The sequence below is a fragment of the Apium graveolens genome, chromosome 8, assembly GCF_009905375.1.
Source record: "Apium graveolens cultivar Ventura chromosome 8, ASM990537v1, whole genome shotgun sequence".
Taxonomy (NCBI): domain Eukaryota; kingdom Viridiplantae; phylum Streptophyta; class Magnoliopsida; order Apiales; family Apiaceae; genus Apium; species Apium graveolens.
Genome location: NC_133654.1, coordinates 262,898,370 through 262,925,108, shown reverse-complemented (window position 1 = coordinate 262,925,108; position 26,739 = coordinate 262,898,370). Strand labels below are relative to the sequence as shown.

Genomic DNA, 26,739 nt, shown 5'->3' with positions numbered 1-26,739 from the left:
AATCATGATGACCAAATCACTGTGGGGGTAACCCCTGGCCTATTTTTATGATGATGAAACAGTGAGACCCGTAAGGTACGAGGTTAAGCTTTATGCTTTTAATGATCTTTGACGAATACAAGGATTTCAAGTTTGAATACATAATATTCGGTTGAGTAAACAGCAGGTTACTCTATAAGATAAAGATCACCTATGTAAGAGAGAAGTATGGCCGCTTCAAAGGAGAATTGCGAGGCACAATTCTTTAGAAACTCTTGCAGAACCAGAATGATGTTCCAGGGCCAAAATGGACATAATCATGAGAACTGAATGAGTCAGGAAAGATATAGTGATGAGTATGTCATCGTTTACACAAACAGTCGAACAGTTCAAGGACATCGCGTCATACTGTCTACCAGTAAAGTCGATATACTTATTCGAGCGAAGGTTCAAGGAGCATTGTCTACCTATCGTATGCTATCACCAAGTCAAGCTCGGCATCTGTCTGTCTATGTGGTGCCTATGTGGTGCATGCTGTTGGACCATCAATCTCATTTGTGGGGGATTGTTGGACAAACTTAGTATTTTAGACTAAGTTGTGAATCATTTTGAGACTCTATATGAGCGAGACACATTATGTGTTAGTGGTGTGTATTTATTGGAACGTATTCTCCTCTTCGAGGGGATTCCAACGCATATTTACACGCTCAAAATGAGTAAAAGGTGAATGAGAACTGATGTTCCAAAGTTTTACCTTTTAATATGAAAAGTGGTTTTGTACCACATCGAGAGTAGCACAAACCTATTCCTTAATTTTTCTTATAAATATCATGTACCACATCGAAAAGAAAAACAAGTCCTTTCCAGCCTCTCTTTATAAATAGAGTCTTAGGGCACCGGTTTTATTAAGTCGAGGAAATAAGAGTCATCTCTTTCATTCGCGGTCTCTTTAATCTTAAATTTTCCAATATTCCGGTGATAGTTCTCGGGCTCAGTTCAAGTTTGCTGAGAGTATATTCGATCTATCGATTATACTAGTATCTCGTTTTATCCTGGGAAGCAGGTCGCTAAAAACGGATGGTGCGGGGCAAAACTGCTTTAAGGAGACAGTTTTCTGGACTCGAGATTAAATCCAATCTCTGTTTGTTTTCTCAAACCCTTCTCCTAATTTAATTGTTAATTCTTATATGCTTGTGTGATTTAAGAATTAGCAATGTTCTTATGAATTAGTTATATATTCAATATATATATAATAATATCTTTATCGTACAAGATTGATAATAAATACTATTAAGTATACACATTTTTGAATAATTTCGTTATTTAGATCGGCCACTTTATAACAAAAATAATCGTTCAATCTATACCATTAATATTACAAAAGAAAATTGAATCATTATAAAATCAATATTAAAACACTTGGATTTGAATGAAATTCATTCTACAATTATATTTTGACTTAATATTAACATCCTTACAATTGGATGTTAAAAAATATTTGAGAAATGTGAATTTAGGCCGCACTAATAGAAAAGTTTTATATTGTGGCCTTTAAAAACTCCAAGGCCTTGTAACATTTCTTATAAACCGTGTTATAAAAAACAGAATTCGGAGTTAATTGGTAGAGATACCGGACATGAATCAATCGGTAATTGGGATTAATTGTGATGTTTAATCGGAAACTAATTTTAAAAAAAAAAATATATAGCAATTATTTTTATTATAGAAATTATAGACTTGGATATCTGTTTAATAAAATTCATAAAAATTAAAGGTAAAAAAGAAAGAAAACAATTTACACATTTTTACTATACTAAAATTATGAGCACTAGCAAAACGAGATCCAATTTTTATGACTGCTTCATGCATAACACCACAAAAGGTAATTAATTCATACAAAGGTATGTTGTACAACCTTTTTTGGGAAGGAATAATTGAGTAGGAAAAAGTTATATATAAGTTTTATAAACAATCTAGTTGAACAAATATAAGATATTAACTCGATTCAAAATATTCAGTTTGAGCCATCGACCTTAAATGTGATCCTATAAACACTTTTATGACCAAATCAAAATCTTGAAAATTCTGCAAATCTAATAGTTTGGACATGAAATCAGACAAAAACACCCCAAATTCTCACCTCTAATTGTTTCTGCTAAATTAAGAAGCTTAAAAAACGAGAAGAACAAAACGAAACAAAATTGGGAACAACTCACTAGTGAAAAGATTTATTTAACAAAATAGATAATTTAAAAAGATATAAATCCTTACTCGTGGAGGAATATTATTGAAAAATAAGATCAAAAATAAAGGAAAATAACAGATTTAGGCTTTTAGCGGTGAAAACCCATGAAAGCCTGGACATGTGAGTAAAGGATAAGAAAAAGAGTATACAATGGCTTGGGAATAAGATATTCATATATTGTACAACCTGAATATGTTTATTAATTTTTTTTTACCAGCAATGACTGATTTTAACGATTCAGCCTGATTCTCTATCGTCTTAGTCGACTTTTGAAAGTTTTTTTCGAGAAAAATGAATTTTCAGCTTATTTTCGCATAGCGTAAACTGATTAGTTGGTGATTAATTTAAATTAATCACCGATTTTTTAAATACCGATAGTAAACAATTAATCACCGATTTTTTAAATAGCGATAGTAAACATAGATTAATTTTTATGAACACCGGTTGACATGAATTCTACTGAATGGTTTCACAATATTAGTCTTGATGCTCATCGCATTATAAAATGTTTTAAAGTAATACTTCATACATATAGGTGTTTAGTATATATGTAAGAGCATATACTCACGAATATGTTTAACATTGTAAATAATCGATTTAAAAAAATATGACATTCACATTAATTATCAAATAAGTTTAAATAACACCAACAGTACTATGTGTACTAGTGCTAACATCTTACAAACTTAATTACCAATTAAACAAGTTGACAGACCAAGCTATTCATGGAAAATTTGGAACTTGACTTTTTATGGATTCCGTCATCTCGACTTTATTACAACAGGATAATTTTCTGGAACTGAAAATACATCATAATCTATAATTAAACCTTTTTATATTAAAGGAAACTTTATTATTTCATAAAGGTATGATCAATTTTTAATCTTTAATATAATAAAATGAACAAGATGATGCTCCTATCCCCTACCTGAGACCCTTAGTAATGCTAATACATAATGCTCAAACATTGCATGTATAATATTCACACACTATGTTTATGTAAAAATAGTTATATTTGAAAAGTTAATAATAAATTTTAGTAATCGACATTGTTATAATAATGATTGTCAAATCTTACTAAGGAAGACTCGCGATACATATCAAGAAAGACTTAGTCTAATATTGGAAGCTTGTCACGCAAATCAAGATTTTGTTAACCTGACTAAGAAAACTTACCTATTAAGTTTTCTTATTATAGTTGATAAAACTGTACTATAAATAGAAGTTTTTCCTAATCATTTGTACTTGTGCAATTACAGAAGAAGTAATCACTACAATAAATCCGGCCATTTACGACGTTTTTTTTGAACTGAAATCGTCGTAATTGAGACATTTACGACGGAAAAAAATCATCGTTTTTGGTCGAGTAGTAAGTTCATTTTTTCGTCAAACGATAAAATTGCGTCGCAAGTTAGGAAGTAGGGACCCACATACTCAATAAAATAATAAATCTACTTATGACGTAATTTATCGTCGTAATATACCACAATATGACGAACAATAACGTCGTAAGTTATGTACTTACGACGGAAAAAATGTTGAATATTACTTTATGGGACCCATTTTTAATGAGATAAAACATAATAGTATGACGGAAAAATGCCTCGTAAGTTAGAAATTTCCGACAGAAAAAATGTCACGTTTTAGAACGTGGGGCCTACAAGCTGGGAAATGAAAATTCAAAAAAATATATTTTTAAATATGAAAATGGATACATTATGACGGAATGGTTGTAAGAACAATCGTCGTAAGTTTATTTTTGTAGAATATCCCAATCCTAATTTTTCAGTACTGCCAAAATCTTATCCAATCGCAAACTCAAAACAAACCCTAAATCTGGCAAAAGACAATCAACATTTATTAAAGCAAAATACACAATTATCATTGTATTAAGTTTTATCAATAATTCTAAATCAAATACATTATATAATTACATTCTTTAAGTGTAACTTATAAGTAACATATATTCGGGTAACATGAATGCCATGCTCTTAAATTAGGCTCCCAGGGAAATATCTGATTGACTATTATTGTCTAATTCAAATATAGCTGATGAACTTGTCATGCAATCGAAACCTGAAATCGGTGGCAATTGACCTGTGCACCGAAAGAACACACACTTAGAACATGAGAAATAATAAATGACAACATTCTATTGCTAGACACAAATCTAACACAGTAGTGACAAAAATATGTCATCTGCCTTTCTGTAAACTACAGTTTATACAAATACAGAAAAAACCATAAAGTTAAGTTAAAAAAATAATAAATCTTGTATCATGACTAAATAAGTATGGAAATCATGTTCATGTATGAGAACCATTTATAATTGGGTCAATCTATTAAATACTGCAATATGCAGAGAATTAAAAACCACACAAACACACAAATATATCTTTTGACCCTAAATGTTTAATACTATAAAATTAAACCTTGAACTATTTAACTATATATTTCTGTCAAACTAGCCTTTTACCAGACTATTTGAAAATTAAATACACATTTCGAAAGCACTTCAGTTCTCACCAAGTTCATACAAGCAGGGTATCATTATTATAAACATGTGATTCAGAGCGAGTGAACTTATAATAAATTATTGACATACAGTGTACAAAGAGAATATACTACAGGGTCCATAATTGACTCAACTACTTCACTAAAAAAGCAGGACATATATTTAGCACAGGAAACTTTATACATAAACAAATTTAGGAAAATACCTAAAGAGCCAATATTCTATCTTCAACAGTATCCCGAATAATGAGCCGCGATACAGTGACTAGATGATTCTGTCCTATTCAGTGAGCTCTGTCAATAGCCTGATCTTCAGTAGTTGGATTCCACCAAAAAGATCCAAAAGAATCACATGAGTTGTAGCATCCAACTGCATCAACAGAGAGTTCAGAAGTTTAAATTGTTGGCATAAAATAGACATATGTTGCTGATAAAATGTAACTCAGCACACTGTCTTACATAGAGGCTTCACAAGAAGTGTAGCTACATGAACTTGAGGTAAATATTTAAATTGTTTTTGACACACATCTCCTATTCTGAACTTGCTCACCTTAACAAGTCATTCCAAGAGGTAACTAAAATAAGTTTTTTAATAAGTCTTCCCTACTCCCTAAATCAAGTAATTCTCTCACTGTCAAAAGATGTAGCTAATAGAATTGATTTAAAACAAAATATAGTATCAAGAACAAAATTAACAATATTAATACAACCGCAGTGAATGCAGCTAGCCAGCTATTGGTGAGAGAGGAAAAATGATCAGGATTTGGATGCAGCCTTATATGGGACCGATCCATGCCAGGCTTTTCTATGATCAACATAAGAGCTGGTCCTCAAGTCTGCATCCAAATAAAAGGCATGACATGACTACCATGCTCTATAAGCTTTAACTCCTGTGATACCTGATCTCAGCAACTCTCGCACTACGAACAGGCAAGGTGGTCCTACGCTAAATAGTATATCTAAACATCTCTACTATAAAGTTGCACGCAAATTAGATCATATGAAAACGCATATGCCCACATTTTCATGCTCTAGAAAGTTAAATCCTAAAGACTGAGTCACTTTGTGCTACTAGTCTACTTTCACATTTATAACAAAATAAAAAAATGCTGTTTACAGCTTGATGTTACTCTCCCCTTACGAATTCTGATACACACTGGTAGCAGAAAACATGTCCACACATTGTGACAATTGCATCTTCAGGTGGATGAACTCTATCTTATCTGGATTATTCTAGTAACATCGTTATTTATGACATCTTGGTCATTATGTATTGAAAAATGCAAGATCATTTTCTTTTACATGTACACTCAGTATTTATTGAACACAAAACATGGGGCAATATTATATACTTATATTAACTAAAGATAATATAACTAGAATAGATAATACAAGTTAATGATCACAATCAATTATAAAATAATAGGTTTCTATAACAAAAACAAAACTACCTACTTAGTAAAAAAGAAAAAAAAACATCTTGCAGGAAACTAAACATTCCAGGGATATTGAGATTAAATTTACCATTTCTGGTTATCAAGAACTGTTTATTAACAGGCAAGTAAAATACGAGGATTAAAATGCAGAGGCTTATAATACTTTGCAGGAGAGTATCAAATATTAATTGTAAATTTATGATTTTACAACAAGGTCTATCTAAAGAGATAACTGTAATAACATAAAAGAGTTGGCACTAAGATGCTTTAAGCCTACTATGATGCACCTAGAACATGAACCTAAAGGTACCTCAAGTGTCAAACAATAAAAATTATGTAGTGATAAAGGCTTTTATATCTATCTCCATTTTCCCCCAAAACGTTGGCAAGCTGTATTAAATTTGTAAGCAGAATGCACCCATAATGATACATATTAGGATCATGGTATAGTTCAAGTATCATAACTTTATTAAGATGAGAATATTTTCAGCTTTATCCGTGTTCATTATAGTGGATACAGGTTATTCTTTAACAACCATGATTTAGGACAAGTTTGGGGAAGATTTAAACAAGTGATAAATTACCTATCTCCCTAAAGAATCTGTGGAGTCACAAATAAATTATCAAATTTATCCAATAAATATCAATTCACGTAATCCTCTCCCCTTAATAAATAAGATTTCAATAGTTTATATAAAACTCTTAAAACATTGTAAACAAATAAGTAAAATCATAAAAGTGCACTTAATACTTGATACTCCAATTTAGTATCGTTGGACATTTTACACTAAAATAATTCTAACTAATTATATAAGTTCAAAAATTCTAGAATAATAGAATAATGTACGATTCATATATTGATCAAACACAACAGCAGTCTAGGAAGAAACCAAAACTTGATTCATTGGTATAAATCATATCCTACTCCATTTGAAGTTTGTCTGAGAATTGAATAAAAGTAGATCAGCCATGTGCCTATGCTCACTAATATTTTCTGGTTCTCACCGTCGTAGCAGGGGAAATAAGCTAGCTATCAATCAAATTACACAAACTAACCGACACTCAAAAGCTCGAAATTCTCTAATCAAACTTTCAAAATTATAGACAACACATAATATACATAATTTCAATCACACAAATAACTCAAATCAAATTCAAATCAAATGTACAATCGAAATTCTTACTTTTTAACGGACTCGCCGTTAGTTTTGGCGGCGACAAAGTCAGGAGCTTTCTCATGCTCCTCTTGGTACGCGTCGATATCCTTGTTCTCGCCCATCCTGCATATACACACATATACATATATATAAGCTCGCGAATTAAAATTGATATCAAAATCTTAGAACTCTAGGATGAAATTGAAGATAAGATTTATATACCAAATAGTTGTGTGTATAGAATAATCGAACCATGTGTGTAGATCTGAGAGAATTGAGTGAGCTAGGGTTTTGCGGTGGCAGAGAAAATGTTAGAGAGAGACAGAGTGGGGAGATATTGATACATAGGGAAAAGAGATATATTCTAAAAAAATCTTTTATAATATATATTAAATTATAAACTTAAATTATATTTACATATATATATATATATATCTTCAATAAAATAATTTTCATTTTTTTATATTTTCAATTATTATAAATTGCTGAATAATTTTAACACTCAAATATCAGTTTGACCAGTACAGGTAACTGATGTTTAATCCTAAATTGGTATTTCGATTATTTTAAAAATATTTTTTCACGATCCAACCGTATGGATGTCAATAGAGACATATATTAGTGATATAACCAAAATTTCATATCAAAATTATTTTATTTGGTATGCCATTTTAACAGTCAAGCATGAGTTTGACTAGTACACCTAACTAGTGTTTACTTCTGAATTTATGTTTCCATTATTTTAAAAATATTTATCAACGATCCAACCATATGGATGTCAATAGATATATATATTAGTGATATAACTAAAATTTCATATCACAATAATTTTATTTAGTTTACCATTTTAACAGTCAAACATGAGTTTGACTAGTACATCTAACTAGTGTTTACTTCTGAATTTATGTTTCGATTATTTTAAAAATATTTCACAAAGATCCAACTGTATGGATGTCAATAGATATATATATATATATTAGTCATATAACCAAAATTTCATATCAAAATAATTTTATTTGGTTTGCCATTTTAACAGTCAAGGATGAGTTTGACTAGTACAACTTACTAGTGTCTACTTCTGAATTTATGTTTCGATTATTTTAAAAATATTTCTCAACGATCCAACAGTATGAATGTCAATAGATATATATATTAGTGATATAACCAAAATTTCATATCAAAATAATTTTATTTGGTTTGCCATTTTAACAGTCAAGCATGAGTTTTACTGGTACAACTAACTAGTGTTTACTTCTGAATTTGTGTTTCGATTATTTTAAAAATACTTCTCAACGATCCAACCGTATGGATGTCAATAGATATATAAATTAGTGATATAACCAAAATTTCATAGCACAATAATTTTATTTGGTTTGCCATTTTAACAGTCAAACATGAGTTTGACTAGTATAGCTAACTAGTATTTACTTCTAAATTTGTGTTTCAATTATTTTAAAAATATTTCTCAACGATCCAACCGTATGGATGTCAATAGATATATATATTAGTCATATAACCAAAATTTCATATCAAAATAATTTTATTTGATTTGCCATTTTGAAAGTCAAACATGAGTTTGACTAGTACATCTAACTGGTGTTTACTTCTGAATTTGTGTTTCGATTATTTTAAAAATATTTTTCAACGATCCAACCGTATGGATGTCAATAGATATATATATATATATTAGTGATATAACCAAAGTTACATATCAAAATAATTTTATTTGGTTTATCATTTTAAGAGTCTAAGCATGAGTTTGAATTTTACAACTAACTAGTGTTTAATCCTGAATTTGTGTTTCTATTATTTTAAAAATACTTTTCATCGGTCCAAACATATGGATGCAAATAGATATATATATTAGTGATATAAACAGAATTTCATATGAAAATAAATTTATTTGGTTTGCCTTTTTTAACAGTCAAGCATCAGTTTGACTAGTACAGCTAACTAGTGTTTAATTCTGAATTGGTGTTTCAATTATTTTAAAAATATTTTTCAACGATCCAACCATATGGATTTCAATAGATATATATATATTAGTGATATAACCAAAATTTTATATCAAAATAAATTTATTTGGTTTGCCATTGTTAACAGTCAAGCATCAGTTTGAGTAGTACAGCTTACTAGTGTTTAATCCTGAATTGGTGTTTCGATTATTTTAAAAATATTTTTCAATGATCCAACTGTATGGATGTCAATAGATTTATATATATAAGTGATATAACCAAAATTTCATATCAAAATAAATTTATTTTGTTTGCCATTTTAACAGTCAAGCATGAGTTTGACTCGTACAACTAACTAGTGTTTAATTCTGAATTGGTGTTTATTTGGTGTTTTAAATAAGTGCTGACATTAATATGGTTGGATCATGAAATAATATTTATTTTAAAAATTAAAAATATCAAAAAATCATGTGCTAGTTTACGACAGAATTTATCATAAATTACCGGCCGCCAAAAATTTGGAAAAAGTCAAATTTACCGCCAAAATTTTGTGGGAAAATTTGAATTTCCCTCTTTGATAACTTACGACGGAATGTAATTTTCGTCGTAAGTTTCTTTAAAAAAATATTATTTTCGAACGGCTAAAAAATGCTAGTATAGATGGCATTTATTATTGTTGGTGGGAACAATTACGACGGAATTTCCGTCGTAAGTTATACTTAATTAGGACGGAATTCCGTTGTAAGGTCTTTAACTTACGACGGATATAACACACCGTCATAAGTTTAATGACGACGTTCTTCCACAAGTCCTCCTCAATCATTTTTTTATTCAGTTGGTGATAGTTTTAACAATAAAATATTAAACTTACGACAAAATTTAATTACGATGAAATAGTTTTTTCGTCGTAAGTTAACGCGCATTTCTTTTCCGTCGTAAGTTGGCCGTCGTAAATGGCCAGATTTGTTGTAGTGAATAATACTTTTGAGATCTCTCTCTTTCCTTATCCATTTCTTACTCTATTTTTTATTTATTTTATGTTATCAGCACAAGTCTCTGCCAACTGAAGCTTGATTCTCGAAAGAGGTACAACTTGTTCTGACCCTCGAGTCTCTATCAACTAAAACTATTTCAGAAAAGAGAATGGCGAATCTTGCAAAATTAGATTTTTGTTTTCTTGGATGTATTTGCGGATAATTTTCTTTCTTGGGTAGTCGATGCTGAATTACACCTTGGTGCTAACGGGTTAAAAGACACCAATGAATTAAGAAAAACTCCAACCGTTAAACAAAATGCCAAGGCTATCATTTTTCTTAGGCATCACATTCATGAAAATTTAAAATCTGAATACTTAACCGTAAAAAACCCACCCACCCTTTGGAATAATCTCAAAAATAGATTTGACCACCAAAAACTTGTTCATCTACCTCATCCCCGGTATGACTGGCTTAACATAAGGTTACAAGATTTCAAAACTGTTGCTGAGTATAATTCTGCCTTATTCAAAATAAGCTCCAAATTGACTTTGTGTGGTGAGAATATTACTGATGCTGACATGATTGAAAAGACGCTCTCAACCTTTCATCCCAACACTATGATTCTGACGCAATAATATCGGGAGCGCAACTTTCAAAAATATAGTGAGCCGATATCTCTCCTTTTTGTAGCTGAAAAGAACAACAAGTTGTTATTGAAAAATCATTAGATACATCCAACAGGTTCTGCCCAGTTACCTGACGTACATAACACGTCATTCCGGAAGAAGGGACGTGGGAAAGGGCATAGAGGAGGACAAGATTACGGACGGAATCGTGAACTCTGGTCACCTGAAGTGGCAGCGTGATGGATACAACAACAACTCTTGCCACCAGAAGGCAGAGTGAGATGCCAAATAAAAGGAAGGCACCACCAGAAGGGGATACTAGAGATATCTGATTTAGACGTGGGGCTCATGGGCATTGTACTCGTACTTTTCGAACACCCAAACATCTTGTAGATCTTTACGAGTCATCTAAAAGGCAGAATGGACAAATGATGGAAACAAACTTGGCTAGCTATAATGATGAACCGATGATTAAGACCACAAATGAACTACAAAATGGTGTTAATATCTACTATGGCTTAGATGACTAGTTTTCATATGCACTTCTTTTTTGTCATGTGCTGCATCTACTTCTTTCGACATCTACTTTCATGTACTTGTCTTATGTTCTTGTTCTATGTTCTAGTTTTATGTACTTTGTTTATCTTAAAAAAGTTATTTTTCACTTATATATATGTACACAACTTAAATATGGGAGACATATGTATTGCTGACTATGCAACTACTCACACAATTCTATAAAACCAGAAGTATTTTTCTCATTTAACTAAAACCAACTCACAAGTATGAATAATTTCAGGTACGTCTAATATAATCGAAGGTTCTGGAAAGGATAATTTCAAGTACGTCTAATCACTTCAACTACCTCAGGCTATAATAAAATCTTGGGGAAATTACCATCGATCTCTTCTGGGTTGTATACCACACAATTAAAGGTCATTGAGTCTTACAATGTCACTATTCCCCAAATCGTTGATCCAAAATCTCTTATTCTCTGGCATGATAGACTTGGTCATACAGGAGTTTCTATGATGCATCGTATTATAGGAAATTCTACGGGACATCCTCTTAGACACCATAAGATCATACCACAAGATGAACTTCCTTGTTCAGCTTGTTCTCTAGAAAAATTAGTTGTTCGACCATCACCTGTTAAACTTCAAACTGAATCCCCCAAGTTCTTAGAACAGATTCAAGGTGACATTTGTGGTCCTATTCATCCATCTTCAGGCCCATTTAAATATTTCATGGTTTTAATTGATGCATCAACTAGATGGTCTCATGTATGTCTACTTTCTACACGAAATTTAGCCTTTGCCAAACTGCATGCCCAAATAATTAAGTTACGAGCCCAATTCCCTGACCATCCTATTAAATCAATTCATTTAGATAATGGTAATGAATTTACATCCTCAACTTTCAATTATTTTTGTATGACGGTAGGAATCTCAGTCGAACTTTCATTAGCGTATATACATACCCAAAATGGTTTGGCAGAATCTTTGATTAAAAGACTTGAGCTTATCTCTCGTCCCTTACTTATTAGAGCCAACTTACCTACATCTATTTGTGGTCATGCTATATTACATGGTGCGAAACTAATAAGGATTAGGCCATCTAATTGTTTACTTGCTATTTATTTTGTTTTAAATAAAACGTTTGTATGATGTCTAAGTATACAAGACATGGTACATGGTAAGGCTTTAGAGGAAAGTCAGCAGTTAGTTTCTAATTATCTCATCTTTTATAATTTCTAGTCTATTATAAATCTCATAATTATTCTTTCATCTGAGTAATCGAGTACGCAGTTGATCCATTCAAGGTTATCTTGTAAACATCTATGTATTGTATCTTCTTTTGGCTTTAATCTTTTCTTACATTTGGTATCACAACAATCTACATACACCCACCAACGATGGACGCTACCAAGGGTAAAGAGAGTTCTTTTGGTTTGAGCTATCCCATGTTGACAAAGACTAATTACACGACGGGGCTATAAAAATGCAGGTCTCTATGCAACCTCATGGTGTTTGGAATGTTAGAACTTAAGAATCTAAAGGCGGCTATTGAGGATAAGATGAACAAACGGGCACTGACCATCATCTATCAAGGAATCGGGGAGGATTTGCTGTTATCAATTATAGACAAACAAAATTCAAGAGAAGCATGGGAAGTAATAAAAAAGGTACATCTTGGTGCGGACAAGGTGAAGAAAGCACGTGCTTAGACACTTAAAGCTGAATTTGAATCAATCCGTATAAAAGAAATAGATCCTTTAGATGACTTTTGTATGATGTTGAATAGCCTAGTGACAAATATTCGGGTTCTAGGAGAGACAGTTCAAGAAGCGTACGTGGTCAAAAAGTTGTTAAGAGTTGTGCCTGCCAAATTCTTGGAAATTGCATCAGCCATCGAACAATTTGCAAATCCCAAAACCATGTCAGTTGAGGAGATAGTTGAACCTCTCAAGGAACATGAAGAGAGGCTCAAAGGTCAAGATGACAATACTGGTGGACAATTCCTGTTGACTGAAGAAGAATGGTCAAAACAGGAAGAAAGTGAGAAAAAGCTCATGGTCACATGGGAGGAATTGATTAAGAAGACGACTAGATGAGGGGATTCTGGCAAAGATAATTGTGGGTTTAGAGGCGATTGAACCAGGGTACGATGCTTCAATTGTCAAAATCAATGTCATTACGCTAGAGAATGTCGAAAACCAGAGCAAGAACAGAGAACTGAGGCAAACTTAACTCAAAATAATGATAAAGAGCCTGCCTTATTGGTGGCAGAACTCAAGCATTACACAAACGTAATGGACGTAAGGATGATGCTACATAATATTGGTACAATCAAAGAAATTACCAGCATAGGAAAGGAAATTGAAAGTAAAGTTGAAGAATACATCTTGTACTTAGATAATAGTGCCAACAATCATATGATTGGACACCGTGAAAAATTCACAAAACTTAATAAAAGTGTTGCTAGTCAAGTCAAGTTTGGAGATGGTTTTTTGGTACATATTAGAGGAAGGGGGTCAATAAAATTAATGCACAAGAATGGCGAGGAGAGGGAACTCAAAGATGTATTCTTCATTCCTACTCTTAAAAGCAACATAATCAGTTTTCGTCAACTATCCGAGGAAGGCAACAGAGTTATTCTTGATGGGGGCTAATTGTGGGTATATGACACAAATGGAAAATTAGTTATGCGAGTTCGAAGGTCATCAAACCGGTTGTATAAACTAAGCATTCAGGAGAACATGGGAACGTGTTTGGTAACCAAAGCAGAAGAAACGGGAATCTACGGTTAGGGAATGTAAATTATCAAGCAATGCAAGAAATGTCAAAGCACATGATGAATGGAATGCCTGCACTAAGTCAACCAAAAGAATTATGTGATGGATGTCTTTTATAAAAGCAAACTCACAAACCTTTTCTTACTTAGTCTAATTTCTATGCAAAAACTCCTCTAGCATTGACACATGGGGATCTATGTGGTCCCATATCTCCTCACACACCTGCTGGAAATAAATATTTTAAGTTATTGGTTGATGATTTTACTCATATGATGTGAGTTTATATGTTAAAATTTAAAGATGAGACATTAATGATATTTAAATGTTTTAAAATACTAGTTGAAAAAGATGGAAAACTAGGAATACAAGTTTTCAGGACTGATCGTGGAGGTGAGTTTTGCTCACATGATTTTACAAAATTCTGCGAAGAAGCAGGGATACTTCAACACTTTACTGCTGCATACTCACCTCGACAAAATGGCAGTGTTGAACACAATACAAAACAATAGTAGCAATGGGAAGAAGTATGTTGAAAGAAATGAAAGTTCCATCTGTCATGTGGGGAGAAGCAATTCGACATGCTGTGTATGTCTTAAACGGATTACCCACACAAAGTCTAACGGGAATGACCCCGTACAAGGCTTGGTTTGGAAAGAAATATTTTTTGGACTACTTAAGAATCTTTGGTTATGTTGCTGACATGAAGATACCCTATGTACACGTCAAGAAATTAGATGACAGAAACAAGAAAGTAGTCCATTTTGGGAGAGAACCTGGAATCAAGGCCTATCAGCTCTATGATCCAATTGCTGGAATGATTCATGTAATTTATGATGTTATTTTTGACGAATCGCAAGGATGGCTATGAGAGACAACAGACTTTGAAGGCCACTATATTACTGGGTCATTTGAATTGGCTAAAGTTTATAGACTGCTCAAGGCCCTATACGGACCACGTCAAACTCCTAGAGCCTGGTACACACAATTAAACAAGTGTTTTCTACACTTAGGTTTTGTAAAATATCCTTATTAACATGTCGTCTATATTAGAAGGGAAGGTTCTGAGTCCCTTATACTTGGAGACTATGTAGATGATCTTTTGATCACTAGAACCAACAATGTTAATATTGTAAGGTTTAAAAGAAAGATGGCCAGGGAATTCGACATGATTGGTCTAGGCACACTGCCATACTATCCCGGTTTGGTAATTAAATAAAGAAATGGATCGATCGAATTGAAACAGATTGCCTATGCAAAAAAGGTTCTCGAGAAAGCAGGTTTGAGTGAATGCAACCCTGTTAAATATCCTATGGAACATAAGATTCAGTTGACTAAGGATGAGGGAGGTGAACCGGTTTATTTAACATAATTCAAGTGGATGGTTGGAGGTCTCCGTTATTTAGTACATATTATGCCTGACATTTCCTATGTCGTTGGAGTTGTAAGCAGATACATGGAACGTCTAACTACTGTTCATTTTAATGTAGCAAAAAGGATCTTTGTTATGTGAAGGGAACGATAAACTTTGGTCTAGTTTATACAAAGGAGTGAGGAAGCTACTTGTTAGTAGGTTTTTCAGACAGCGACCTAGCAGGAAGTGTTGAGGAGTAAAGAAGCACGAATGGATGGGTATTTTACTTGGATGAGAGTTTGATTACATGGATTTCCCAGAAGTAACATTGTGTTGCTCTATTGTCTTGTGAAGCCGAGTTCATGGCAGTCACAGTTACAGCATGTCAAGCGATATGGTTACAAAGAGTTCTAAATCAAATTTCTAATATAAAAGTTGGACATGTTACCTTGTACATCGAAAGTAGGTTTGCTGTAGATCTAGCTTAAAATCCCGTATTCCATGACAGAAGCAAGCACATAGACGTCCGGTATAATTTCATTAGAGAGTATATAGAACATGGGCTGATAGTGATTAAACATATTAGCACAGGAGAACAACGTGCTGACATTTTAACAAAGACTCTGTCTGCAGTGAAATTTGAGAAGATGAGGAAGCTATGTGGCGTTGCAGAACCTACTCGAGGTCGATCAGTTTAATTATATTGGATTAGGGGTGAATGTGTTGGATTAATAATCTACAATAATTATTTACTTGCTATTAGTTTTATTTTAAATAAAATATTTGTATGTTGTCTAAGTATACAAGACGTTGTAAGGCTTTACTTTGGGAGTTTATTAGGAGATTGGCGGAGGAAAATTAGGATTTAGTTCTTGATTTTCTAGTCTTTATAATTTCTAGTCTACTATAAGTATCATATATATTCTTTCATCTAATTAATAAAGTACGCAGTTGATCCATTCAAGGTTATCTTCTAAACATCTCTGTATTGTTTCTTGTTTGGCTTTAATCTTTTCTTACAGAAGTACGTTTGTCTCTAACGATATTACTTAAATTTGTTCCTTATATCATATTTTACGATTAAAATTACACTGAATAAATTAAAATATAATGTAGAAGAGAGAGAAAGAGATAGTTTTTCCCATAATATATTATAAAATAATGGTTGGAGTATTCATAAAAAGATGGTGCTAGTTCTTAAAAATAAAGAGTGAATGAATGATTTTAGTGTTTTAAGGAATCACTAATAGACTGTTGGAGCATACTTTTCATCCTCGTTCCTTAAATTTCAATTTAAAAGTTTGGATAAGTAGTCTCTGTAGAAATTAAATCCCAACACAAAACTGACGTATTGATCTCACACTATAACAAAGGTTTTACAAAGTTGTTCGTTACAATGAAGGAATGAATAGAAACTTACATATATAAAAATACTACTCTACTAAACTACCAGGAAAATAGCAACAGACTCCTACATGATCTCCACTACTTCTTTTATTCAAACAACTCCTAAACATCCTCAACGATCACTACGAATTATTCACTATCAAACCAACGCGGCTTTCAAAGAGACAGCTAGGAAGAATGTTTTGATTATTTCCAACAGTCTCTTGGACTTGCTCTTACTAAGTGTTCTTTTAGACTTTGATGATGGCTACATATTTTCTGTTGAAAATCCTTTGAAAATAGGCATTTTCTAGTTTATCTTTGTCCCTTTGTCCCCGTTTTATTGAGGGGTGTACAGAGTCGTGTACTGCCTTGCTACTCCTGTTTCTTCACAATATGCAGCAAATCGATTCGAGCAAAACTCGCCACCTCTATCCGTTCTTAACATCTTGACCTTGTGTTCAGTACTTGTCTCGACTAGTACAACCTTTCATTTCCGGCGATATTGGGCCACACAAATATCCATGAATTAATTCCAGGGGATGGCTGGCTCGAAAACTCATTTGACTTGGGAAACTTCTCCTGGTCTGCTTAGCCATCAAAAACCAGTACATACGCCTTTTGGCTGGCCTAACTCCGGTATTCCATGTGCCATGTGTTTCCATGACATCAGTGTCATGGCCTGAAAATTCACATGGCCAAGACGACTATGCCAACGCCACGATTTTTCCTCCAATTTTGACATAAAATATTTACTCATACTGGTCTCAAGAATTATTTTGTATAGTCGGTTGGCAGATTTCTTCACTTTCATAACCAATCATTTTTTTGATCATAAATCCATAAATATAATCCATTTAAAATAACTTTATTTCCTTTTTTAGCTAACTGTCCGAGGCTTATAATATTGCTTCATAAGTTTGGAATAAACTATACCTGATTGAACACCATGTTTTCTCCATTCATGCATCTGAATACCACTGTACCTTTACCCTTGATGTCTACCACTGAGCCATCTCCAAACTTAACCTGTCCAATAATGTTTTCACCGAGCTCCCTAAACTTTGACCGCTGTCCTGTCATATGATTACTTGCTCCATTGTCCAAATACCACATATTTGAATCACTTCTTGTACCCTCGTTGTTAACCAACTTTGGCGTTACTTCCTCCTCATTAATCAGAAATGAGTTCATCTCTGTTTCGTTAAGCAACAATGCAGGTTCATCACCTTGAATTTATGTTAGATTTGCCTCTTGCTTGCGCTCCTTCTCTCGCTTTGGTTTTCGATATTAGATAGCAAAATGTCCAAGTCCTCCGCAATTAAACATATCACTCTGCTCCTATCACGAACTCCATGAACTCCTTGAAAATTGCCTTGAATTTTCTGATTTGGTGAGCCCTCTGTACCACATTTATTCGACCTCCTTTTCCATTCTTCTTTCGTCAAGAGCAATTGTCCCTCATTTGCCTCATGTTTCAGCCACTCATCTTCTGTTAGTAACAATTTCCCAATGCCCTTCTCCACTTGGCCCTGCAATTTTTCTTTATGTGCTTTCAAAGATCCAACAGCTTCTTCAAACGACATCTCATCAATTTTTCCGAATTGTTCCATTGCTGAGGTTATCTGAAGAAACTTGTTTGGGACCGCCCTGAATAATTTCTTGACTATGTGGCTCTCTTCCACCGTTTCACCCAACGCCCGGATATTGGTTACCAAGCCGCTCAGAGTCATGCTGAATTCATCAATTCCCTCAGTTTTTTCATCCTTGGGGTCTCAAACTCAGTTTTCAGAGTTTGGATCTTGGATGTCTTGACTCTGTCTGCTCCCTGAGACATCATCTTTATTGCTTCCCAAGTGCTTTTGGCTGTTGTCTTTTTGGCTACTGCCAATAAGATGTCCTCAGGGATAGCTTGGTATACAGCTGCAAGCGCTATCCTGTCCACTTTTTCATCAACAACACCCTTTGGATCGGTGGGCTCGATTGCATCCCATATTCCATGTGCCCTCATGAATGCTCTCATCTTCATTACCCATATTGTGTAGTTGCTTTTTGTCAGCATGGGGTAGCTTAGTGCTACCGTTCCGTCTTTGCTTTTCATTGCCTCCATCGAAATTGTTCTTGGCATATACTTGGGCATACATTGATTACTTGCTCTAATACCAAGTGTAGAAATTAAATCCCAAACTGATGTATGGATCTCATGCTATAACAGAAAGCATATGGGGAAAGAAAAACAAAGGTTTTACTAATTTGTTCATTACAATGCAGGAATGAATAGAAACTTACATATATAAAAATACCACTCTACTGAACTACCAGAAAAATAGCAACAGACTCCTACATGATCTCCACTACTTCTTTTATTCAAACAACTCCTAAACATCCTCAACAATCACTAAGACTTGTTCAGTATCAAACCAACGTGGCTTTCAAAAAGACAGCTAGGAAGAATATTTTGATTATTTCCAACAGTCTCTTGGACTTGCTCTTACTAAGTGTTCTTGTAGACTTTGATGATGGCTACACATTTTCTGTTGGAAATCCTTTGAAAATAGGCATTTTCTAGTTGATTTTTGAACTCTTCGATCATACAGAAACAAGTTTGACATTAAATATTAAAATTTACCTATAAATTTGGCTGAAGATAAATTTGATGAATAGTGATAAAATTTAAATTTGATGAGTTATCAATTCAGTTTGATCTTAATCTTGACAAAATTAGTTTAATAAGTCACAATTCGCAGTGGCCTGATAAATATGTTTTTAAATGAAATATAAATAATATACTTTAAAACAATATTTTAACTTTTTTTTGGATTTCCGATTTAAATATAATGAAATTTAATTTTCAAATTTTTAAAAATTAATTTAAGGGAGAAAATTATTTTCAAAAATCGTTTATCAGTCTAGGTTTAGCACAAGAAAAGAATGATAACTTAGGAGAAGATTCATAAGCATTTTGTGAACTCGGCTATGATTTCCTTTTCATTAGAACTCTTTATCTTAAAGCAATATTTAGTAACCAGCGCTTGGAAATATATTTTCACGTCTATCATAAAATATTTTGACTACTTATTTCACTAAATATATTTTCATATCTATTATAAAGTATTTTGACGGCATATTTTAAATTTCTGCATTAACACTAAACCAATAAACAAAGTTAATAAACAAGTGGCAATTTTAATACGAGTTGAGAATAGTTTAGTCATATAGCTCTCCATGAAGGTGTTGGAATCCATCTCTCACTTATAAAAGGTATTGTTAGAGCATCTCCAACCATAATTGCTAAAATGGTTAGCTAAATCACCATCATCTAAAAGTTTATTGAATCTGTAACCCATTTGCTCCAGTGGTATTAGCTATACTAATTAGCTAAATTCAACAATAATATGTTATATGTTTTTTCAAATTATTTTATATATATGTAAAAATTTCACATGTTAAAATAAATAATATTTAATTAAATACAAGTAAAAATAAAAAATTTATTTAATGAAAAAATATTGAATATGTATTTATATAATTATAAAAGACACTTATATGTGTTAAAAATATATACTGATATGTATAATAAAATTTATATTTAAATTTATATTATATTTTATTATATTAGATTAGATTAGATTTATTAATATTTTTATAAATATGTAATGTTTATTAAAATAATTAATAAAATTGGTCAATAAAAAAATTATATTTTGACACTTAATATAATATATATTTAAAATATTAGATATGAAATAAAAATTTCAACATATATATATATATAATATAAATATAATTTGAATATATGTGTGTATTGATGTGCAAAATTAGGTTAAAATAAGGTAAAAAATTACACAAAGCTGACATTTTACCTAATGGCTACAGGATCAACATATATAGAAGATGGGATACAGGATTCTAAATTTTTTGCTAACCGGTAACATGGTTGGAACAGTATATTTTTTAGCTAATATGTTTATAAATGTGCCACCTAGACTCTTTACCTAACAGGTGGTGATGGAATAATACTTTTGAGATCTCTCTTTTTCCTTATCCATTTCTTACTCTATAGTTTATTTATATCACGTTAATATCACGTTATCAGCAGAAGTCTCTGCCAACTGAAGCTTGATTCTCGAAAGAGGTACGACTTATGCTGACCCACGAGTTTCTATCAACTAAAACTATTTCAGAAAAGAGAATGCTCTTGCAAAATTAGAGTTTTGTTGCCTTGGATGTATTTGGGGATAATTATCTATCTTGGGTAGTCGATGCTCAATTACACCTTAGTGCTAACGGGTTAAAACACACCAAAGAATCAGGAAAAACTCCAACCGTTGAACAAAATGCCAAGGCTATCATTTTTCTTAGGAATCACATTCATGAAAATTTAAAATCTGAATACTTAATCGTCAAAAACCCACCCACCCTTTGGATTAATCTCAAAAATAGATTTGACCACTAAAAACTTGTTCATCTACCTTATGCCTGGTATGACTGGTTTAACATAAGGTTACAAGATTTCAAAACTGTTGCTGAGTATAATTTCTGCCTTATTCAAAATAAGCTTCAAATTGACTTTGTGTGGTGAGAATATTACTGATGCTGACATGATTGAAAAGACGCTCTCAACCTTTCATCCCAACACTATGATTCTGACGCAATAATATCGGGAGCGCAACTTTCAAAAATATAGTGAGCTGATATCTCTCCTTCTTGTAGCTGAAAAGAACAACATATTGTTATTGAAAAATCATTAGATACATCCAACAAGCTCTGCCCAGTTACCTGACGTACATAACATGTCATTCCAGAAGAAGGGACGTGGGAAAGGGCTTAGAGGAGGACAAGATTACGGACGGAATCGTGGACACGGAAATTTTCGTGCTCGGTTTCGTAATCAGTATAACTCTGGTCACCTGAAGTGGCAGCGTGATGGATAGAACAACAATTCTTGCCACCAGAAGGCAGAATGAGATGCCAAATAAAAGGAAGGCACCACCAAAAGGGTATACTAGAGAAATCTGATTTAGATGTGGGGCTCATGGGCATTGGACTCGTACTTTTCGAACACCCAAACATCTTGTACAACTTTACGAGTCATCTAAAAGGCAAAATGGAAAAAGGATGGAAACAAAGTTGGCTAGCTATAATGATGAACCGATGATTAAGACCACAAATAAACTAGAAAATGGTGTTAATATCTACTATGGCTTAGATGACTAGTTTTCATATACACTTCTTTTATGTCATGTGCTGCATCTACTTGTTTCGACATCTACTTCCATGTACTTGTTTTATGTTCTTGTTCTGTGTTCTAGTTTTATGTACTTTGTTTATCTTAAAAAAGTTATTTTTCACTTATAACTGTAATAGTTATAATAGTTATAATAGATAATAGTTGGAGATGCTCTTAGACTTCATCAATAAATATATGGCAATTATTTAAAAATAATTTTCATAACTTTTCAGTTATGAGATAATAGTTTTCACAAAAAATGCTATAATTTTTTTTATAAATTTTATCTATAATTTCAGTTATGACGTTCCAATAATTTTTTAGACTATCCCAAACACTTATATGCCATCTATTTGCAAATTCACTATATTCACATGGATATTATTTAAGATATCACAATTGCACTTTTATTTGATGTATTGGTATCCATGTATTGATAGCCATATTGATTTTATATTATTTAATTTAGTTGAATTTTTTTTTACTTACTATATAACTAAATAATGTCACATATTATTTCTCAAAGTCCCCGCTATAGGTATAGAAACACAAGCTAGTTTGTATGAATATTGATATAGTATTTGTAAGATAAAGATATTAAAGTGAGAAAAGGAAACTTCCATCTACTGAACTAAAACAATTACATGAGTTTAAATAATAGCTGCTCATCTAAAATGGTAACGTTAAACTAGGAACTACCAACAGAAGACTACTAAGGCCGAGCAAACACACAGTCACTCCACTATTGTCCTACAAAAAACGCAACCATCTACTTGACCTAGTCTTTGCTGCATACAAGGATCTAAAACAAATAAACTAAAACTTTAAATTAAAAAACAAGTTAGATTAATTTCCAACAATCTTCCCCTTAATCTAAATTTGTCACATGCAAACCTTTCAACCCGTATGACTTATTCGACTGAGCCCATATGACTAATAATCTGAGCCTGTATGGCTAATAATCTGAACCCCTATTGCTAAACTTATGATTATAATAAAACTCGTTCATCATCCTTGCCATGTTTACTTCCTAATCCTGCCTCTTCTCTCTTTCCCGTCTTGATTTGCTACATTCTAATGCTTAGTGTCCAAGGTGTTACAACTCTAACACCTGATCCTACTCTTGTCACGCAAACATAAGTTGTTATCTGTCTACTCTCTCAGACCTGCCCTTCATCCTCCTCGTGAGCTTAAGATGACTCACTAACTCTTCAACCGTCATAGCTTTCATGTCTCCGAACTGTTCGATACTTGAAGTTATCTGGAGAAATTTATGAGCGACTGCATCACAACGCTTGACTCCTCCATCATTTCTCCAAGAACCCGTATGTTGGTTGCTATCTCGCTCAGCTTCATACAAAAATCATCGATGTTAGATGTCTATTTCATGGTATGAGACTCAAATTCTCCTTTTAACGTTTGTATGTTAGCCTCCTTGACTTGCTCGCACATCGTTTTAATGGCTTCCTAAGCTTTCTTTGTGGTTTCTTTTTCAGCAATAGTCAGCGGTACTTCTTTTGGCACGCCTTGGTATATAGCTGCAAGAGCTATCTATACCTTCCTCTCATCAACAACAGTCTTTGGGTCTCCTTCGATAGCATCCCAAACACGTTTTGCGCATTCATGAAAACCTTCATTTTCAGGGACCAAGGGACCATGTTGTATATTTAATTTTCGTTAGGATTGGATAGCTTAAACCCACCGAACCTTCTTTTGTCTTGGTTATCTCCATAGCTTTGTTTAAGTGTTTGGGTGATATTTAGGCATACACAAATACCACATATAGAAACACAAGCTAGTCTGTATGAATATTTATATACTATTTGTAACGTAAAGATATTAAAGTGAGAAAAGGAAACTTTCTTCTAGTGAACTCAAACGATTACATGGGGTTAAATAAGAGCTGCTCATCTAAAATGGTGACATTAAACTAGGAACTACTAACAGAAGACTACTAACGCGGTTACGCGGAGCAAACACACACTTACTCCACTACTCTTACTCCATTGCTGTCCTACAAAAAAGCAACCATCTACTTGACCTAGTCTGTGCTACATACAAGGATCTAAAACAAATAAACTAAAACTTTAAAACAAAAAACAAGTTAGATTAATTTCCAACAATAGGTACCGAAAATAGTAAACATAGAGAGGAGCTTCTGGGAATATAACACCTAGATCTAGATGAACCTATAACGGGAGGAAAAACTATGAACAGATTGTAAAGTAAGAGCAAGTAGAACAGTTTCTTTACTCCAACTCGTTTCTTATATATAATATACAATTTTAGCTTTAATGGATTAAGGGTTTTGTCTCCAACAATACTTCTAATATTGATTCTTTATCTATCATTTTAATACAAAAAATACAATATTTTTATTAAAGTTAGAGAGAAAAAGATGATGTGTCTCATGGTTTATAATAAAATATTGGTAAAAGAATCTTTATACAAAGAAGCATGCTAGTTAAAAATAAAAAGTGAGGTGAAGCTATTAATAATGTAAGAAGTTACTAGGATATTATTAAAGCACATATTTTGTTCTCATTCACTAAAATTCATCTTAGGAGGTTGAATAGCTAGTTTGTTGTGATTTTTCTGGCTAATAAAGTCTCTTGTGCATATGGATATTTGTTGGTAAAGTAACATAGGCGAGCTCTCGAAGGCTCGCCTCAAGATACCATCTTGACCCGGGGCCTTCATTGCTTTTCCTCCTGATCCCTGGACATTTGCAGCACCGAATTTGGTTGCAGAGGACAAACCTACAGGACCTTTGGAGGTTGACTTTTGCGTTTGAAGAACCACTGGACTTGGTGCTTTTAGAAGCACTCGTATTGGTGGTTTTGCAACAAGCCATTTTTACTTTCTGCTCAGAATACTTGTTGTGATGCTCAAGGGCAGAGTTTGTTCATTAATATAGGAAGAGACACATGAGACAGACAGTCACGTAGTTGTATAAGGTCCATTTTCCCACAGAAAATTTATTGGAGATTACAAGGAAGTTAAGATACCTTTACATACACATTGTATACTGTGAAACACGATAGTCACATACCCTGGTTGTGGGCTTTTTTCGTTGAAAGAGCTAAAGTTCACATGATCATCTGTTTTCTCACCGATAAATCTCATTCAAAATTAAATATGACACTGCTCTACCATGTAGGCATTTAAATACATAAAATTTTGATTTGAACATTTTTTTATTTTAAATACATAAAATTGTAGTGTGTTTTATAATAACATTTATAACAAAATATGGGAAAAAGTATTTAAAGGTCACATTAAAAAAATTTATATTAGTGCACCTCAAATTCATGATTTTTAAAGGTTAAATTAAAAATTGAACCGTATCGATGTAAATATTATGTTAAATAGTGTTGGACAAACTTAGTATTTTAAACTAAGTTGTGAATCATTTTGAGACTCTATATGAGTGCGACACATTATGTGTTAGTGGTGTGTATTTATTGGAACGTATTCTTCTCTTTGAGGGTATTCCAACGCATATTTACACGCTCAAAATGAGTAAAAGGTGAATGAGAACTGATGTTCCAAAGTTTTACCTTTTAATATGAAAAGTGGTTTTGTACCGCATCGAGAGTAGCACAAACCTATTCCTTAGTTTTTCTTATAAATACCATGTACCACATTGAAAAGAAAAACAAGTCCTTTCCAGCCTCTCTTTATAAATAGAGTTTTAGGGCACCAGTTTTATTAAGTCGAGGAAATAAGAGTCATCTCTTTCATTCTCGGTCTCTTTAGTCTTAAATTTTTCCAATATTCCGGTGATAGTTCTCGGGCTCAGTTCAAGTTTGCTGAGAGTATATTTGATCTATCGATTATACTAGTATCTCGTTTTATCCTGGAAAGCAGGTCGCTAAACACGGATGGTGCGGGGCGAAGCTGCTTTAAGGAGACAGTTTTCTGGACTCGAGATTAAATCCAATCTCTGTTTGTTTTCTCAAACCCTTCTCCTAATTTAATTGTTAATTCTTATATGCTTATGTGATTTAAGAATTAGCAATGTTCTTATGAATTAGTTATATATTCAATATATATATAATAATGTCTTTATCGTACAAGATTGATAACAATCTTAAAGCAGTTTTCTTCAATTTTCATACTTATGAGTAGACGCAAAAATCAATTTGATTGTTTAAATTGGATTTATGTATGGGTATATCAGTGACCATTATTTGCCTCATTAATTAAATTAAATTTAGTGCATTAATTTCTTTGATCACTTGTTGCTATGTGCTTGAAATTAATATAAATTTGATTTTAAGTGGTGCTTTGTTTAAACATAACAGGTACGAGGCAAAAGTAAGCACAAAGTTGTTTGATAATTGGTTTCTTATAAGGCTATTGATGCTTTAATGGTTATTGATTTATGATCAACTTATATTCAAGTGGACATATTTGGTGACATCCCTCTCGCGTTGATCATTATAAATTGGTAGAGTAAACCCAAATTTATAATTCGTCCATGTTTTCGCTATTAATGGATAGGTTATTATGTTTTGTTTAATTAACATGGTGATTGATAATATATATGAGCTAGAGTTTCTTAATTCTGAATTGATTTCGGAAT

General features: G+C 32.8%; 1 long non-coding RNA gene across 1 annotated transcript; it reads right to left on the bottom strand.

The window, feature by feature from the left end:
• Positions 1-4,133: 4,133 nt before the first annotated feature.
• On the bottom strand, positions 4,134-7,674 carry LOC141678711 (uncharacterized). The gene is made up of 4 exons (XR_012557873.1): positions 7,554-7,674; positions 7,359-7,454; positions 4,945-5,108; positions 4,134-4,321 (listed from the first exon to the last, which is right to left on the bottom strand). It is a non-coding gene; the product is annotated as an uncharacterized LOC141678711 (long non-coding RNA).
• Between the last annotated feature and the right edge of the window lie 19,065 nt (positions 7,675-26,739).